Genomic DNA, 8312 nt, shown 5'->3' on the forward strand with positions numbered 1-8312 from the left:
TAAAACCGTTCTTCCTTGTCCTATCACTATCAGAGTGTGTAAACCAATTTATCTCTTTTTTATATGTACTTTAAGTATTCAAAAGGTCACAAGGAGATCTCTCTGCCTTCTGTTCCTCAAGCTGAACAACCCCAGCTCCCATCAGCCTTTCTTATGGCTTAGGCCTTTGGTTATTCTGATATAGCCAACTAGTAACTCAGGTGTTGTTACATTTCTCAAAGCTAGATAATACAGTAATGTCAATCTAAATTCAATGTAAGGGGAAAAATTGCAAAACTGAGAACAAGTCTGAATCTTCTATGACCATACAGCATGAATAATTTAATGAATTCAGCATGAACTTAGGATCTGATTAGTGTTTATAGATATCTAAAGGGAGGTCATATGGATGAGGCCAGATTCTTCTCAGTGGTTCATAGCAATGGGACAAGGAGTAATGGCCTGAAACTTGAACTTAGGAAGTTCTGTACAAACATGCAGAACTTCTTTGTGGTTAGGGTGACAGAGCACTGGAACAGGTTGCCCAGAGAGGTTGTGGAGTCTCCTTCTATGGAGATAATCAGAATTTCTCTAGGTGCCTACCTGTGTGACCTATTGTAGGAAACCTGCTTTAGCAAAATTGCAGGGGTTGGAAGAGACCTCAAGATATCCTTGAGTCTAACCCCAGCAATTTTCTGTCATTCTGTGATCCTGCACATTTTCTGTAACATGCTGTACAATTCTACTTCAGAAATGGCCTTTGCCCATTCACAAATAGATGTGTGGGGATTCATAGATATGGTACCGAAGCAATCATTGCAATTGTGTAGCTACGTACACTTGTTACATTGTGGTTATTAAAATCTCCCAAGTATGTTTCCACAATATTCTTTTTTTTTTTTTTTTTTTTTTTTTTTTTTTTTTTTTTTTCAGTCTTGTAAGAAGATTCAAAAGTTTTGGCATCTTGGCAGTATGTTACTCTGGTGCTTTCTTTCCTCCCACTCAGATAGGCTCAAAACCCGTGAGAAATCAATCTGGTGGCACAAAGCCAATCTTAATCATACATAAAATTGTATTACCCCAAAAATAATTTTACACCTTCCTCCCTCCCTTTATTTTTTTTCCTCAGACATTATTTCATATCAAACATACATACCTGGCCTTCTGGTAATTAGACAACAAATTATAGCATATGTCATGGCAATGTGTTGGGTACATTCTCCTTTAATTATCTGAAGAACTATCTTGAAATTCTGTTTTCAGATGATGAGGAAAGTGCTGTCAGTGGTTGTTCCTAGCTCCCACATATGGATGACTGATTGTGGTATCTCAGTAGAAATGTCAGGTGTAGGATGAATACAAACACACGAGAATGGCTGCACTTGAGCAGGACTGGGAAAGAATAACAGAAGACTAATTTTCCCACGTTAACTAGTACTGTCTGTGGCTCTGTTCCATATTTGCATTAGTAGATTTTCCTCAGAGTCCAGACTTTCCACTAAGGGATACATTGTGATATCTGTCTTATAAAAAGTGTATGTATCTAACATCAAAGTATGCAGTCCAAGTAGACTAGCAATGTATAAAATATGATGGAGGAAAAAAAACAATTTGGTAAAATAAAACCAGTGCAATAGAACTGCTATTGGCTTCACTTAATCAAATCAGATTTACAAAGACACAAGATGGCCCTACACTACTCTATTTTATCTACCATTTCAGGGGAATAACATGAGGGATAAATCTCAACAAAATCTTTAACAGCAAGCAACCTCTCTTCATTAAAAATAAAACAACCCATTTAATAGAATGCATCAATTATCCTATGCTTTGTGTTAAAGGGTAAATCAGGAGTAACTGTGTAGTTACAGAGTGATACTGGAGACAAACTGTTTGAGATTAGGTTTTACCAGACTAAATTTTTTTCCTAAAATTCTAATTATCAACATATTTTCATGTTACTTCAGTTGTAGTCATACTGGAATATAAACTGAATAGTGTGTGTCATGCCCTGTGGCCTCTATGTAAACAAAGCATTTCCTCATGTGAGACTTCATTCCTTATTCCCTTTTTTTTTCCTTCCTAAGATTATTGTATCCTTTCTCCTTTTACTTCAGTAAAGTTTTATTTATTTATGTGCATGATTTTTTATATATAAAAGAAATATTCTGAATTCCAGTACACTGTTTAAGGATGTAGACTTATCAAACTTGTGTCTTTGATGTCAAAGGCTATAATTCAACACTAATACACTGAGTTATATTAGCTTTCACTGGCATGTAATGAGTGGCAAGTCTTGAAAACAATTCTACATGTTCACAAAATTAAATGCCCAAAATGATTCCTCTCAGGAGGCAGAGTGACAGAGTGACAGAACAACATCCTCGGATATGATTTAGACAGACTGAAGCAGTGGGTCCAGGAGAGCCTCATGAAGTTCAACATATCCAAGTGCAAAGGCTTGCACTTGGGTCATGGCAAACCTGACTATCAGTACAAGCTGAGGGATATAAGGATAGAGCACAACCTTGCCAAAAAGGACTTGAGGGTACTGATGGATGGGAAGCTGGATATGAGCCAGCAATGGTGCCCTCACAGCCCATAAAGCCAACTGTATCCTGGGCTGCATCAAAAGAGACATGGCCAGCGGGGTGAGGGATGTGATTCTGCCCCTCTGCTCTGTGCTTCTGAGACCTCACCTGGATTACTGTGTCCAGATGTGGAGTCCTCAGTAAAGGAGATATGTGGACTTGTTGGAGTGCACCCAGAGGTGGCACAAAGGAAAATGGTTTCGATCTAAAAAAAGGAAGATTTAGATTGGATATAAGTAAAAAGTTTGGACTAGATGACCCTTGAGATTTGAACTTGTTGACCTTTAAAAGTCCTTTTCAACTCAAATGATTCTATGATTCTGTATGTAAGTAAATAACTTACCTCGTTTATGCTTATGAAGAAAGACATTCTTACACAATGAAGATATAATCGTAACAAAGATATAATCTAGTTAAAGTTTTGGATCACATTATACTAGAAACCAGAGCAGGAAATTCAAGGTTCATTAAATTCCTCTAATCTTATACTTGTTGATGTTGTCAGTTTCATTTGTTCTTGTCATTTTCAGCCATCATTTCTGGTCCCTTGACCATTCATTCTAAATTAATGCTTTTTTTTTTTTTTTTTTTTTTTTCCTGTTCTAGAAGAATTAGCTGTTTTTCTGGAGTTTGTATACATACTACATGAAGTAGAAAACTGGCAGCATTTTTTCAGCATGTCCTTTGTCCAAGGAAGTCCCCCATGAGAACCAGTGCCTATGATAGTGAGGCTACTATCAGCTGTCTGTAGAAGGCCCTGTCAATTTCTTTCTCCTAATTAGGTGGCCTGTAGTAAACAATCACAATGGAGCCACCCAAATTAGTTTTCCCCTTAATTCTTATCCATAAACTCTTCATTTGTTCATCATTTATCCCTAGACAAAATTCAATATATTCCAGTTGCTCTCTCACGTAAAGAACAACTCTTGTCTTGTTGATCTGTCTTTCCTAAAAAGTACACAGCCATCCATGACATAATTCTAGTCATGTGAGCTGTCCCACCATGTGTCTACGATTGCAATGAGATCATGGCCCTACAACCACACACAGGTTTTGAATTCCTGCTGTTTATTTCCCGTGCTGTATGCATTGGTATACTGCCACTTCAGAGAAGAAATGGGAGTAGAAGATGCAGGTTTCCTTAGAAATATTCAAGAGGATCCCCCCACCCTAGAAGTGATTGATGTTCTGGATCACATCATGGGAGGCAACTAAGGAACATTTGTCACTGTTCTGGTTGGCCTGCCCTGTCCCCCTTGTCAATTGCAAAGCCATTTTGGATCCCATCCCCAAGTCCTTCATTTTAAAGCCCACATTTGTAGGCTGGCCAGCTTGATGCCAGTGGGGTGGGCTTTCAAGTCTCCATGACCTGCCTCTAATATGGCTTAGCACATTAGAGACCATCTGATACAGTCTAACAGCTTGTGAAAGCTCAGCTAATTTCTGTGCTTGCAGAGTGTCTTTGAACAGTGCAGGGTACCTAAACAAACAGATTGAAAATAGAGCAGTTGTGTTTGAATATTAAAAATACATACCACAGTACGAATGCTTAAAAATATGCCTGTATTTTCTTTAAGAGTGTAATGAAGATCTTTGCACCTTTAATCAAGAGCAAAACACACTGTATTTGCCTAGAAGATTATGTAAGAAAACATACTATTTGGGGGACAGTTTGACAAATTACGGATTTTATTTTTCTAGAGGAAAAGACAAGGGCAAGCAGGCACAGCAGTTTGTGAACAAAAGGAAGGCAAAAGCAAGATTGCCCGTGTGCAGACCAATAACCACCAGTTTCATCCTGGAACTGAGACTGAATAAGCTATGGAAAGCCTTTGCAACCCCCCATTAAAATAGCAGTGGATGTAAACTATATAAACATAGAGTATAGGCTTTTTATACTGCAAAATCCTTTGGTTTGGCAGTAATTCTTTCTTTCTCAGACACTGAATCATACTTGGTTTTTTAAAGCCACTGCTTTCCAAAGGAAAACTCGAACATTCCAAAGCCCATCGGGCTTGCTGAGAGCTCCTATTTGGTGCAATATGTAGCAGACTCCGGAGCTGCAAAACTTCAGCTGGATTGGTGATGGATGTCACAGGGTGTCTGGCCCAAGGGAGGAGCACCCAGAAAAACTACAGCAGTGCTCAGAGAAACTAGAGACCCTGAAGCATGACATTTGTAAGTATAAAAGTTACAGATTCTCCAAGGATCCATCACAATCTGCAGCAATGCTGTTTTTGATTTTAATTCCATGGTTATTGAGAAGTGTGAGCACGTGAACACCTTACATTCATTACTCTGCCACATTTCAGGAGCAGAGAGCTGGAAATGCCATTCCATCTAAGAGTCTCTTTTAAGGTCACAACTGTTAACTTTTGCAACGTATCTGCATGTGAATTGAACTAGCGTATAAGGTTGTCAGCACATCCTCGGTAACCAGAAAAGCAAAAAACCCATTTCCTAATTTAGAGGTCTCATTAAACAAAAGCAACCAGAAAACTTTTCATTTCATTTGAACATCAGAAAGAGAATCAAAAGGTGAGGTAATGGAAGACCATCTTTGGGATTCAGAGGTGGTGTCAATAGGTAGACCTATGCCTTTAAATTAATCTTTTGTTTGTTTCTTCCTAAACTTGAATGCTATTTTATGATTTGTCACATTTTTTAACTTGTTTGCAAGGTGAATATTGGTTTAAAATGAGGAATCTTCTATCATACAGATCAATACGGATATGGAATAGAAGTAATGGAAAAGATCTTACACTTTGGCAAATGTCAAATGATTTCAAAATCAGCTTGACAGTAAATACACTTGACAAGATTTTACACTGTGGGTAGCATATGTAGTTTAACTGCTCTGTGTGAAGAGTAGAAGAAACTGTTCCTGATTTCCCCCTCCCAACCTCCCCCTTTCTATATTTAATCTTTTCATAATCTAAAATATATTCACTCTATATATTTGCAAGCAAGCTGCACTGTTGCTGATATCTCTTCTTCTATTAAAATCTGTAATTAAAATAGAGTTGTAGCAGTATTAGCTAATGAGAGGGCTTCTTGTCTCCCAGGAGAGTTCTTGCTAAAGGCTGAGGACTCCAGGGCAACTGTGCTCCAGGGAACACAAGTGGCTGCTGAGCTGGCTGGAAATCCAAATTTTATCCTGTGGGAAACTCTGACATTCTGTAATGTTTTTATCCAAAATAATAAAACTTTAATTTTCTCTCAAGAGATACATTTTTTTTTAAGATAATTCTGATCTGGAAATATCAAAGTGATCATTCTAAAATGCTTTCTTCTCCCTACTTATGTCCATATGCTTAATTCTGGTAATGTCGGCCCTAATGAAACTGACTCTGAATTCCTAAGCATCTATGACTTAGAATTTAGGACTTTAGATGGCACTGTAGAGAAATCAATACTAAGCATTGTGTTTTGAGTTTGAATAAGCCTGATAATTTCCCACCAGAAACATTCTCAACGTGGACATTTTATTTTTTCGACAGACAACATTTTGCAATAGAGAGCTATGCCATAAAAATAAACATTTAAATAGTTCTGTTGCTTAATTTCAGTCTCATATTACACACGTCAGCGGTATGAAAAGCTCTGCCATTTTAGCATACAGAAGTTGTCATCAGGTGCTATCTTTGGTTGTTATTGCATTTATTTATTTTTTTTAATAAAAAAGGAATCTCAAAACCGAAAAAAAATCAAAACTCAAATTATCTTTAAACCATCAGAATAATTACTAAAACAATATATAAGTGATATAGACGGAATCACTCTAGGATATTCTATGGGAACTTCTGAATCACGGCCTGAACCTCTGATTGATCACCAAGGTGAGCAATGAGTCAGCCATGGGAGCACAGGTGAAGGCAATTCACCTGTGCTGCAGGAAGGGGTGGAGCCTGGCTCCACCTCTCCTAGACCCATTTAAGAGCTGACTGCCAGTGGGGAAGGATCTCTTCTGGAGACCCACTCTGCTGGAGTTTCATAAGCAAGCCTAAGATATGGGTAAGCATTCTATCTTTTCTGCTTTTATGTAATAATTATGTAATAATTTTCTGCTTTTATGTAATAACCTGCTTACCTAAAATCTCTGGTATATTCTGTAATTATAACATCTGTGCATTCATTGATAATACAGTCATATTTCAATGTAGTTTATGTCTGCCATTAACATTAATAACTGTGTCATGGTGCTTTTTCCCTCCCTCAATTCATCCATGTCATTCTCTTTTTTTAATTTTGAGAATGCTTTGTCTTGAAGAGACAGCAGCTTTTTATCACCCTCAATCTGAGCAAGGTTATTTACAGTGTTTTGTTTTTTTTTGTTGTTGTTGTCCTTTTTGAAGCATAAAGGACACATAACTGTCCCTCAAACCTTTCATCAGGAACATGGGATTTTTTTTTTGACCCTTCTGTCCCTAATTTTGGATTTTCTTCACCCAGCCCTAGAGAGAACTTTTTGCCATTCCAGAACTAAGTGGGAAAATCAGCCAATTTCCAAAATTCTTCTAGTTTTTTGACTACAGGGAAAGATGCAGGAGCATGAAAAACACTCAAAGGTATAAGGTACTCAGCTTGAAGATAAGGGACTTAGTGATGAAAGTTTCATTAATGCTAATAAGAATAGTATAGCTGCTTTGCCATGTGCTTTTTGACTATATGTTCTTCACAGGGTAAGAAATCTAGTGCATACTGATGAGAACAGTGAATCCTCAGGTTGACACAACAAAAATAATTCCATTGCTGAAGTTATTTTTGTTACTCAAATTATTTATTTCTTATTGTTTTTGTTAAAAATTTGGTGCAAATTCAAAAGAAAAATCTCTTTAGTGAGCTAAAGTGATGAAATAAGAGGAGATCATAATTAAGGTTTTTTTCTTAAATATGGGAGTTCAGGAAATATTAACATTACTATCAGGACATAATAAAAAATGCAAACACTTGGCAATTTTCAGCTGCAATTTCTCTTGAGAAAAGAAGAGCTCTTCCTGCTTGACAAGAAGTAGGCAGTGTTAGTAAATTCTGGGTGAGAAACAATATGGACATCACATGGAAGAACTGCAAGATGTAAGAAAACTGTTATGTGGCATTACACTTTAAAATATGATTGGGTTGGCACTCAGAGGTCCTCAGCTCATCCTTTACAAGACTCACAGGACCAAATTTCTCCTGTGGGTACAACACAAGATCAAAGTATTTACCCATTAAATAGATACACAAGTAGATAATGTAGTCAGTCACCATAATGAAACATGTTGGTTTCCTATCTTAAAATAGTAATTCAACTACAAATTTATATTAATTGGTTTATCTAATAGCATTTGTATTTAAAAAAAACTCAGTAACATTTCAATTTCTGTTAAAATTCAGGTACAATTCACTTTGGACAATGTCCAGCAGAGAAAATGAATTGTGGTACTTGGCTAAGCATCAGCCTCTCATTTGTGGCAACTTTTAAATAAATTGCCTGGTTGTAAATTGTTGGGTCCTTGGAGCGTACCTGTATCTTTCCTCATGATTGCACAAGGACAAGTAAATTGAGAGATACAGATCTTACCAGATCTTGTATAATAAAAAAAAAAGATTTTGTTAATGCTGCCACTTTGAAATTCCTATAGTTCTGTAATTCTACATAGGCTTGGTTCTGTCACTTGGGCATATGAACTACCATAGTGTTATGTATCCAGAGGGAACACTGCCTGTGAGGGAAAACAATAGCAAAAGGGTTGCTTC

This window comes from Meleagris gallopavo, chromosome 3, assembly GCF_905368555.1.
Source record: "Meleagris gallopavo chromosome 3, MGAL_WU_HG_1.1, whole genome shotgun sequence".
NCBI lineage: Eukaryota > Metazoa > Chordata > Aves > Galliformes > Phasianidae > Meleagris > Meleagris gallopavo.